Source organism: Trichosurus vulpecula, chromosome 6 (assembly GCF_011100635.1).
Source record: "Trichosurus vulpecula isolate mTriVul1 chromosome 6, mTriVul1.pri, whole genome shotgun sequence".
NCBI lineage: Eukaryota > Metazoa > Chordata > Mammalia > Diprotodontia > Phalangeridae > Trichosurus > Trichosurus vulpecula.
Window position 1 is genome coordinate 105,019,091 of NC_050578.1, and position 12,537 is coordinate 105,031,627.

Here is a 12,537-nt window from a genome sequence, read left to right on the forward strand (position 1 = left end):
CTCAGATTTCTGGGCAACTTTCTGAGACATTAAGTTGCAGAGAAGGTACAGATCTGCACTGGTAGAAGGAGGTTCCTCACCAGGAGTTCCCCATATAAGGGAAATCCCAGGTCGGGTCAGCATTGTGCTGGATGGAGTCTTGCTCACAAAAGCTGATTGTTAAATTTTCAGTGTAAGTATTTATATATTTTAGCAAATACTATAAATCAAGACTTAATTTATTATTTTACTATTATTAAATTATTATTTATTATTTTATTGATTACTTATACTTAAGAAAATGGTGGAGGAAATGTTAATAATCCTTCTTAAATTTAAAAGCGTGTCATGTTTTTGGAGAGTCAATTAACATTTAACAGCGCACCCTGGGGTTCAGACCTCATACCTATCTTTCTCCCACTTGTCCCAACTCTTTCCTCCTTTTATGCTCTTCTAAAACCAGTAATGAAAACCACTCATCTCTCTCTCTGCAACATGCATCATTATATTGCAACATGATCTTAAAGTGCTATGTAAATGCCATTGATGGTTATGTTCAGTGACAATCATAGAATCCTAGAGGTTCAAGGAATCTCAAAGACCAAGTTCAACCTCTACTTAGAAAACAGTATCTTCTACAATATATCCAATCGTTGCCCTCCCCTCCAGGCTTTAAACAAAAATCTCCAATGAGATGGTTGGATGTTGAAAAAGGAGAGAGAAATATTTATTAATAACTTACTATGTGCCAGGCACTGTGCTAAGCGCTTGACAAATATTAATTCATCTTATCCTCATAACACCCTTGGGAGACGGGTGCCATTATTATCCCCATTTCCAGTTTAGGAAATTAAGATAGGTAGTAATTAAATGGCTTGCCTAGGGTCACACAGCTAGTTAGTATCTGAGACTGCATTTGAACTCAGGACTTCCTAACTCCAAGTCTTGTTCTCTATTCACTGTGCCACCTAGTTGCTTCCAGTGAGATGCTCCTAAGGCGGTACATTTCACTTTTGGATAGCTTTAATTGTCAGGAATTATTTTTTAATGACAAGTCTAAATTTGCCTGTTCTCATTTTATTATTTCTACTTTTACCCTCAGGGGCCAAGTAATAAAAGACGTGCTTGTTCAGTAATTTTTCAGTTGTGTCTGACTCTTCATGACTCCACCTGGGGTTCTCTTGGTGAAGATACTGCAGTGGTTTGCCATTTCCTTCTCCAGCTCATTGTACAGATGAGGAAACTGAGGCAACCAGGGTTAAGTGACTTACCTAGGGTCACACAGTTAGGAAGTGCCTGAGGCCAGATTTGAAACTGGGAAATCTTCCTGATTCTAGGCCTGGCACTCTATGCACTATGGTGCCACCTAGTAACCCAATTTCTTCAACCAGTCCTCATGGGATGATCAAGGTCCTTCATCATGTTGGTCATCATCCAATGGACACTCTCCAACATACTGATGTCCTTCTTAAAAAGTAGTGCTCAGAACCAGAGATAATCCACCAGATGTCTTCTGATCAAGACATGCAGAGAACAGTACAATGATGCCTTTTCCTGTGAATTCTTCCTCTAAGTGTATCTTAATATTTGCATTGGCTTTCTTGGCTTAGTTATTTGCATGTTATCCTCTCTCCACCCACCCCATCCCCCACCCCACTCCATTAGACTGTGAACTTCTGGAGAAGAGAGAAGTTTTTTCTTGTTTATTTTTTGCCTTTCTTTGTATCCCCAGAGCTTAGCATAGTACCTGGCACATAAGAGAAACCAACCTTATTGATGGTTGACTAACTGATTGGCTGCCATAAAAGCAATTGACTTATAGTCTGCTATACAAGAAATCTTCCCTCTGTTTTTTTTTTCCTAGAAGTGCTGTTGTCTAGTCATACTTTTCCATTTTATATTTGTGAAGTTGATTTTAGAGCCTGAGTATAGAACTCAGACAGACAGACAGACAAACAGAGAAAGAGAGGAAGAGGGGGAGAGAGGAGGGGGGAGAAAGAAAGAGAGAGAGAGAGAGAGAGAGAGAGAGAGAGAGAGAGAGAGAGAGAGAGAGAGAGAGATGCATATACATACATACACATACATATAAGGGTTAAGTGACTTATCCAAGGTCACGTAGCTAGTAAGTACCTGAGGCAAGATTTGAAATCAGGTCCAGAGCTCTAAACCACTGCTAACCTAAGTCATAGGTCTCCATTTTGTCTATAAGCATAGCCTGAGATACTATTGCCAAACACTTTGCTAAAATCAAAGTATATGATGACTAAAGCAACTTCTGACACACTAATCTAGGTAACATGTTAAAGGAGAAAATGAGTTTGTTCTAGTATAGTCTGTTCTTCATGAAGACATAATCATTTTTAAGTGACAACTCTTTCCCTAAAAATGAGTTCTAAAATAAGAAAGTATGGTAAACTATACATCCATCAACAAAAACAAACAAAAAATGGCAAATCCTCACTTTGAATCTCTAGCATTGAATAAGAAAGATTCAAACATGTTTCTCCACAGTAGAAAGATGTGGAATTACATCCTAGCCTTGGTTAAAATTCCATCCTTGCGACTTTCTATCCATGTGACCTTGAATAAGTCATTTAACCTCTTAGTTTCCTCATCTCTTGAGTGAAGGGCTTGGACTAGAGGCGCTCTAATTCTTCCAACTCTAATTCTACGAACCTATGAATTAACAAACAAAAAGTTTTTTTCTTTGTTTCTTTTTATGTTTTTCCCAAATTCTACCATTTTGGGGCCTACTGTTCTGACTTTTCGCCTACCTAACATATATGTGTATGTGTGTGTGTGTGTGTGTGTGTGTGTGTGTGTGTGTATTTGAATCAGTGTGTATACGGTTGGAGTTCTGCTGACTTTATAATACCTCCATAGGTCTTTCCATATTTCTTTGTATCCATATTCATCACTTTTATGTTGCCATAATATTATATTGCATTAATGTACCGTAATTTATTCAGCTATTTTCAATTGTTCTCCATAAAGATTTTTTTGCAGTACTTGCTAATACAAACAGGGCAGCTATGAGTATTTTTGTACAAATAGATCCTTTTTTTTTCAATTCATTTGTGTGTGTGTGTGTGTGTATGTGTGTGTGTGTTATACAAAATCCTGAAAATATAATCACTGAGCTAAAAGGTCTGCTCAGAATTGTAACACGATCCCCTCTAACAATGGACGAATGCCCATTTCTCCATAGCCTTGTCAACACTGGATTTTATATTTTATTTTTTATTTCTGTTTTTACCATTCTTACGGTTGCAAGTAGTGTTAATTTTGGTTTCTATATTATGGCATTTGAGGTTTTTTTCATGCTATTATTAAGTTTACATTTTTCCCATTATGGATTATATGGTCATGTTATTTGACCATGGATCCAATGGTCTGCATGTCCAATATTTAATACACACACATGTGTATGTGTGTATATATGTATATATAAATATGCATATATGCATGTATATACGTGTATGTGTATATATTTGATTTTATTTGTTTTTATTAGTCTCTTTTCTTTTAACTTTAGAGATAATGGGTTTCGTTGTATAATCAAACATTTTGTCTCAAGTGATTTCTTCTGTTTGATGAAATACCTCATATTTTAAATAATTTAAAAACTAATATGTCATTCTATTTATTACAATTTTTTAAATTTATTAAATATATTTAGTTTTCAGCATTGATTTTCACAAAGGTTTGAATTACAAATTTTTTCCCCGTTTCTACCCTTCCCCCACTCCAAGATGGCATATATTCTGGTTGCCCCATTCCCCAGTCAGCCCTCCCATCTGTCACCCCACTCCCCTCCCATCCGCCTTTCCCTTCTTCTCTTGTAGGGCAAGATAAATTTCTATGCCCCATTGCCTGTGTATCTTCTTTCCCAGTTGCATGAAAAAACTTTTTTTTGTTGTTGTTGTTTTTGAACGTCTGTTTTTAAGACTTTGAGTTCCAAATTCTCTCCCCTCTTTCCTCCCCACCCACCCTCCCTAAGAAGGCAAGCCATTCAACATAGGTCACATGTGTAAAACCCTTCCACAATACTCACGTTGTGAAAGATTAACTATATTTTGCTCCTTCCTAACCTATCCCCCTTTATTGAATTTTTCCCTTGACCCTGTCCCTTTTAGAAAACGTTTGTTTTTTATTACCTCCTCCCCCTGTCTGCCCTCCTTTCTATCATCCCCCCTTTTTTATCTTCTTCCTCCTTCTTTCCTGTGGGGTAAGATACCCAGTTGAGTATGTATGGTATTCTCTCCTCAGGCCAAATCTGATGAGAGCAAGATTTACTCATTCCCCCTCACCTGCCCCCTCTTCCCTTCCTACAGAACCACTTTCTCTTGCCACTTTTCTGCGAGGTAATTTACCCCATTCTATTTCTCCCTTTCTCCCTTTCTCAATATATTCCTCTCTTATCTCTTAAACTAATTTTATTTTTTTAGATATCATCCCTTCATATTCAACTCACCCTGTGCCCTTTGTGTGTATATATACATATACATGTATATATACCTACATATATACACACATAGACACACATATGTATATGTATATATATATGTGTATATATATATATATATGTATACATGCATATTCCTTTCAGCTACTATGATATTGAGGTCTCATGAATCATCTTTCTATGTAGGAATGTAAACAAAACAGTTCAACTTTAGTAAGTCCCTTATGATTTCTCTTTGTTGTTTACCTTTTCATGCTTCTCTTGGTTGTTGTAAGTCAAATTTTCTATTCAGCTCTGGTCTTTTCACTGAGAAAGCTTGAAAGTCCTCAATTTTATTGAAAGTCCATATTTTACCTTGGAGCTTGATACTCAATTTTGCTGGGTAGGTGATTCTTGGCTTTATTCCTAGCTCCATTGACCTCCAGAATAGCATACTCCAAGCTCCTCAGTCCCTTAAAGTGGAAGCTGCCAGATCCTGTATTATCCTGATTATTTTTCCACAATATTCAAATTGTTTCTTTCTGGCTGCTTGCAGTATTTTCTCCTTGACCTGGGAGCTCTGGAATTTGGCGACAATGTTCCTAGGAGTTTTCTTTTTGGGATCTATTTAAGGAGGTGATCTGTGGATTCTTTCGATTTCTATTTTACCCTCTGGCTCTAGAATATCAGGGCAATTCTCCTTGATATTTTCTTGAAAGATGATATCTAGGCTCTTTTTTTGATCATGGCTTTCAGGTAGTCCAATAATTTTTAAATTATCTCTCCTGGATCTATTTTCCAGGTCAGTGGTTTTCCAATGAGATATTTCACATTGTCTTCCATTTTTCATTCCTTTGGTTCTGTTTTATAATATCTTGATTTCTCATCAAGTCACTAGCTTCTACTTGCTCCAATCTCATTTTTAAGGTAGTATTTTCTTCAGTGGTCTTTTGTACCTCCTTTTCCATTTGGCTAATTCTGCCTTTCAAGGCATTCTTCTCCTCACTGGCTTTTTGGAGCTCTTTTGACATTTGAGTTAGTCTATTTTTTAAAGTGTTGTTTTCTTCAATATTTTTTTCAGTATTTTTTTGGGTCTCCTTTAGCAAGTCACTGACTTATTTTTCATGGTTTTCTTGCATCCTTCTCATTTCTCTTCCCAATTTTTCCTCTACTTCTCTAACTTGCTTTTCCAACTCCTTTTTGAGCTCTTCAATGACCTGAGACCAGTTCATGTTTTTCTTGGAGGCTTTTGGTGTAGGCTCTTGCACTTTGTTGACTTCTTTAGGCTGTATGTTTTGGTCTTCTTTTTCACCAAAGAAGGATTCCAAAGTCTGAGACTGAATCTGGGTGTGTTTTTGCTGCCTGGCCATGTTCCCAGCCAACTTACTTGACCCTTGAGTTTTTCGTCAGGGTATGACTGCTTGTAGAGCAAAGAGTACTTTGTTCCAAGCTTGAGGGGTGCACTGTTGATTTCAGAGCTATTTCTATATAGCCAGCTCTGCCACCCCAGTACTCCTCAGTCCTCAAGATCCACCAACCCGGACCTGATGCAAATCTTCAGCAGGCTCTGCACTCCTGCTCTGATCCACCACTTAATTCCTCCCACCACGTGGGCCTGGGGCCAGAAGTAACTGCAGCTGTAGTTCTGTAGCTGCACCTCCCCCGCTGCCCCTGGGGCAGTGGCCAAACCATGAACTCTGTCCACCGCAGCTTTTCCCACTAACCTTCTCTGTTGTCTTCGGTGTTTGTGGATTGAGAGGTCTGGTAACTGCCACAGCTCACTGATTCAGGGTGCTAGGGCCTGTCCTGCCTGGCTCCTGGTCTGGTTGGTTCTGCTGCCTCCCACGCTGAGCTCTGTTCCCCTCCGCTCGGTGCATGATAGACCTCATCCATCAACCATCCAGGCTGTCCTGGGCCGGATCCCTGCTTCCCTCTGCTATTTTGTGGGTTCTGCAGTTCTAGAATTTGTTCTGAGCCATTTTTATAGGTTTTTGGAGGGACGTGGTGGGGCGCTCATGCAAGTACCTGCTTTCCAGCCGCCATGTTGGCTCCACCAACAGATACATTTTTTTTTTTTTGCTTTTTTGGCAGGGCAGTTGGGGTTAAGTGACTTGCCCAAGGTCACACAGCTGTACATGTGTCAAGTGTCTGAGGCCGGATTTGAACTCATGTTGGCTCCACCAACAGATACATTTTTGATTGAGTTATTAAATTGTGTCTTCCCAAACATTCTTGATCTCAGTTTCCTCTCTATAAAATGAGAAGATTGTATTAGATGGTCTCTTAACATCCCTTCTAGTTCTCAATCTATAATTCTTTGAGCCTGAATAGCATTTATGCACACATGCAAACACATACAACTTCTAGATAACTGACCTTACACTTTTTTTAATGACTTAAAATATACTTGGGGCAGCTAGGTGGCACAGTGCAGAGCCTGGGGTCAGGAAGACTCTTCTTTGTGGGTTCAAACCTGGCCTAAGACACTTACTAGCTATGTGACCCTGGGAAAGTCAATTAACCCTGCTTGCCTCAGTTTCCTCATCCGTAAAATGAGCTGGAGAAGGAAATGGCAAACCACTCCAATATCTTTGCCAAGAAAACCCCAAATGAGGTCATGAGGAGTCAGACACGACTGAAATGACTGAACAACAACAACAAACATGTTAACAATGCTGATGCCATTAAGATTTATAGTGGTGTTTGGAATGAGTTATGAATCCAAACTCTATGTGATGTTTTTAGGAATTTTTAATGAAACAATGTTTCTGTCTCCCAGAAATTTTGAAGTGCTAGTGTCTGAGACTATCTCAGAAGCTTGGGAACTTAGGTGGTATGCAGAAAATCTCCCAGCAAGTCATAAAGTGAAAGGTCTTTATGATGGTACATTTTAGCTCACATAAGTGAAGGCCAACGGCTTAAAATGAAATACTATGGGGGTGGAAGCATGGGATTAATCAAGGACAGGAGATTGCTAAACCCTCAGGTGTGATAGTCTTCAGACCTTCCAGGAGCAGGTTTGGAAGCAGGCAAAAGGTTCTTTAGTAAGGCTGCCCTGCAGGGTGTGACACACCCCAGTTTCACCAAGCTCTTCAGCTTCCTTCCTACTTAATATGTGGGATTATTGCTTCCTCATCTCTCCCACACAAAGACAGGTCACGAATTTTGTAGGGAGGAGGTGAATTCTTATTCAGGGTTATCTGGTTGGTTTCCAGTCTCTGATGTTATGACTGGCAAGTTGCTAGAGACATGGGCTAATAAAGTCCTCAGATTTAGAAGTATAGTGTATGAAGGCTTCCAGATAATAAGAGGCTGGGATTTTGAGGTAGGAAAATGGGGCAAACTCAAGCAGAAATACCATGACACAAGTGAGTTCTATAGGTCTCATAGAATATTCTCCCATGAAAAATTATCCTCTTCCTCCTCATTATAATTGTAATTATTATTATTAATTTTTTCTCTCCCAGTGGTATTCCCAAAGACTAATCTATTGTAATCATTGGGTTCTATTTCTGGGTTTTCTATTCTATTTAATTGACATGTATTCTTTTTTATGCAGTAGCAAAGAGTTTTTTGATAATCATTGCATTATAGTACATTTTGATTCTAACAGAGCAAGTTTCACTTCAACTAATTTTCATTTTCTGAGATCCTTTAGTAATTCTTGTCCATATATTTGTGTATGCATATATATGTATATGTGTTTATGCATATATGTATGTGTATATACATACATATTTTTATATGAATTTTGTTATGATGATCTAATTCTATGAAAAACTTCATCATGTTTTGATTGGTATCACATTAAATTTCTAAGGTAGTTTTGGAGGTATTGGCATTTTTCTCTATTTGTTACACTTAACAGTGAGCCAGAGATATCTTTCGACTTGTCTAGTACTTCCATCTATTCCATCAAAATTATTTTGAAGTTGTCTTTGTCTAAGTCTCTTATGTCTCAAGAAGCAAATGTCCAGATCCTTCATGCATTTAGTTATTATTTTTAGGGGTTTTAATTCTTGTTTGTGGCACAGAAAAATGCAGGCATTTTTGTGGGTTTATCATATATTCCACTACTTTACTAAAGTCATTTGTGATCTTCATTAATATTTTTGTTAGGTGCCTTTGGTTTTCCTCGATGTAGGACCATTCTGCTTCAAGGATAAATGGTTTAACTTCTTCATTGCCTGTGGTGATTTCCTTCTTTTCTTTTTCATGCCATATTGATTGGGAGAAGATCTCTAAAGCATTACTAATTAGCAGTGACAAGAGTAAATATCAGTCTTAATGCCTTTTATTAAGGAAGCATTTCTGGTGTTTCTCTATTGCTTGTAATATTAGCTCATGGTTTTACATATCTTTAAAAATCAGGAATGTAAAAAAAAACTTTTCTAAAAACTTTTCAAGCATTTTTCAAACACATAATGCTCTTGTGTTTTTGAAGGCTTCCTTTGCACCTGTTTTGATTTTCTAGAATTCTGTCTTCTCACTAAGGCATTGTGCATCACTCTGCTGTCTTCAGATTTTGCCAGGAACGAAAATCAAGTTCTCTGGCCTACAATGGCAGACATATCCCCTTCTTCCTCTTTTTGAAAGGAGATTCAATATCCATTCCCTCTCCTGGAATCTCTTCTATTCTTCAGAGTCTTTAAAAGATTAGACAATAGTGGTCCTGCAATCATAGTTACCAGGACTTTCGGCCCTTGGGGGGTAGTTTGTCTGGCCTTAGTGACTTGAACTCATTGAAATCAGCTAGATATTGGATGATCATGTCCTCACTTATCTCGCGTTTCTGCTCCCTGCTAACCATTTTTTGTTCTCCCCTTCCAATTCAAAGATCATCTTTCCTTGTAACAGAAAACAGAAGCCAAATGAGTTGAACAGTTCAGCCTTCTTAACATCATCCGTTACACATTACTCCTTCTACCCATAGCAGGGGTCCCTTTCATCCCCCTCTCTCCTCACCATAACTAAAAACAGACAAATGAATCTTTAGAATTTAATATCCTCTGGGCCCTTTCAGTGCTTCTTCAAAATGTTGTCCCAGAAATACCTCACTCAAGAATCTTTTTCAACTTTAAACCACTCTATCATCCTTATTTCCTTCTATCTTCTTCCTTCCTGTTCTTTTATCACCATTTTCCCTTCTATTTCTTGGAAACGGTTCCTGGGATTTTTGGGGCTGTTCCCAAATTCAACTTTCCCACCTTTAGTTTCTACTTAAACTTTCCAATTTTACACCAAATCTTACTCTTTGCATGTTTGCAGTGGTTACCCAGTAGCATTTTCCACTATGTTCTTTCTGTTTCAGAGCTTCAGAGCCAGTGAAATGATCTTATTATCCAGGTTAAAGTCTAGGTGCCACTTTAGACTGTTAGTGAGTAACTCTATTTTCTATCAACATTGGGTCCATTCAGTATGTATCCCTTCTAAAATAGTTCCATTCTTGCTATGGTCTGCCAGTTTGAGACCTTCTGCTAGGAATTGCCACCATAGCAGCTAGGTGGCCCAGTGAGTACATTACTGAGCCTGGGGCCAAGAAGACTATTTTCCTGAGTTCAAATCTGGCCTCAGACACTTACTAGCTGTGTGACCTTAGGCAAGTCACCTAACAATGTTTGCCTCAGTTTCCTCAGCTATAAAATTAGCCGAAGAAGGAAATGGCAAACCTCCCCAGGATCTTTGCCAAGAAAACACCAAATAGGGTCACAAAATCAGACATGACTGAAAGCAACTAAACAATAACACCAAAAGCTAGAAACTTCCTTAGCTTTTCCTCAACCATCAGAAGAATTTATTAAATTCTGTATGCTCTATGGGAATATCATGTCTGCCAACAAAATGTTCCTCACATACCTACTTCATATTTTATACTCTCTTCCAGCAAGGTGAAGTCCAACCTGTATGTCATGTCATCTGCCATATCTCCCATGGTGCACATGAGTGAATGTATCTGCTCCTCTCTCCCTGGCACCTGAAGATGACAAGCCCTGGTGTTAAATGAGACTCCTCAAAGAGTGAAACCACTTTAGTTTAGTTAGAGTACAGAATATATTTTCAGGGGAGTTTCAGGAAATGCTGATTGTTGTGAAATAAATCCTGTCAGCCCAATAGCTCAGAGCTTTAGGGCTAAGAATATATTAATAACACAAGAAATTAAAGTGATTGTTGGTATTTTGAAATTATTTTCAAATAGGACCTGTGATTTCATCACCATATAGAGTACCCAGTGAGGAGGCTCTCTCTACCAATTCAGATCAGTACCTTCTCTATTTAGAGAGCTGCCTGGGGACACTGAGATGTTAAGAAACTTTCCCAGGGCCATATGGTAAGTATTTGACAGACATAGGATTTGAACTCACATTCCTGACTACAACGTCAAGTTTCTAGCACCACTGTAACATAAAATAGGTGACAGGTCAGACCCTACCTGGAGAAGAAGCCAAGCAATGCTTAGAGGTAGAAAAGTAATTGGATTCTTAGCTGAAGAATAGACAAGACATCCAGCAGCCATTCCATCTCAGATCCGTTAGTATTGGAGCCTGGAGAAGTGCCTAATTTGAAGTGCCGGTTGAAAATCAGAAGTCCAGTCAGTTTGGGGGAATCAGCCTTGCACTGAGGAGATACGGGCTAAGAGAAACCTGGCATAGGCTGTATCACTAGGAATGTAGCCTGCTTGGCATAAGTGAAATAGACTCATAGGTCTCCCGAGGTAAACGGATGGGAAAGATCTAATCTGCTTGGGGTAGACTAGTAAGAATTGAGATGAGTCAGGTTGAAAAGGTGAGCAGCGTCTAAAAGGAACAGGTCATGGAGATTGTTAGATAAGGGATGAAGGCATAGGTAAAACTCTAAAACTCAAGGGGGAATGGCTTTGGGAGTCCAAAAGAGAAGAGCTCTTCCTTGCTGGAAGGCTGGGCATGGAGCAGGAATGCTTTCCCAGGCCCTGGTCAGTGGCTGTGCCTGGTAAGAAATAATAAAATGCTGACCTAACCACAAGACTTCCACCCTCCATAATTGACAGCTGGGGAAACTGAATCTGGAGAAAGGGTAATATTTGCTTTGGCCAGTCAAATCTTCAGTAATAGACCTAGAACTAGTAAAAAATGCATGTATATATATATATATATATATATATGTATATATGTATACATATATATAATATAAATATTAGGTAATAGAAAATTAGGCAGGTGGAAACTAAGGAGAGAAAACTAATGTTTTATAGGAAGGAAGGAAGGAAGGAAGGCAGGCAGGCAGGAAGGAAGGAAGGAAGGAAGAAAAGAAGGAAGGAAGGAAGGAAGGAAGGAAGGAAGGAATGAAGGAAGGAAAGGAGAATTTATTAAGATTCTATTATGTGCCAGACATTCTGCTAAGTGCTCTACAAATATTTCTCATTTGACCCCCACAGTGACCGTAGGATATAGGGGTTATTTTTATCATGCCCATTTTACAACTGAGGAAACTGAGGCAAACAAAGGTTAAGTGACTCATCCAGGGTCACACAGCTTGTAAGGGTCTGAGACCAGATTTGAATTCAGGTCATTTTGACTCTAGGCCCTCTGCTCAATTCACTGTACCACCTAGCTGCCTCAAGCAACTAAAGTTTAATGGGGGAAGACTACATGTAAAAGGGGCTGAAAGGTGGATTAAGGAGGAGGAAGAAAGGAGAATGATAGAGAAAGGAGACCAGAAAGCCAGGACCAAAACCCATAGAAGAATGAAGGAATGTCTGAGATATTACCTTTGTTTTAATTGACCAATCAACATTTATTAACAAATGGTTATATGCCAGGCACTGTGCAAAGTGCTGGGGATACAAAAAGAAGCAAAATAAGGTCCCTACTCTCTAGGAGCTTATAATCTAATGCAATCTAACATCTAATCTAATATGCAAACATCGATTGATTAAAGATCCTTTGGTTCATAGCTTTTTGGAAATGTTCATTCTGACCCTACTAGGTGAGTGGTCAAAGGATTTGAACACATTGTTCTTGAAAGAAGAATTGAGGATAGTTAACAATCATATGAAAGATTGTCCCAAGTCACCAATTAATGGAAAAAAATGTGAATTACAACAATTATGAAACCTTACTTTAAACTAGAAAACTGAC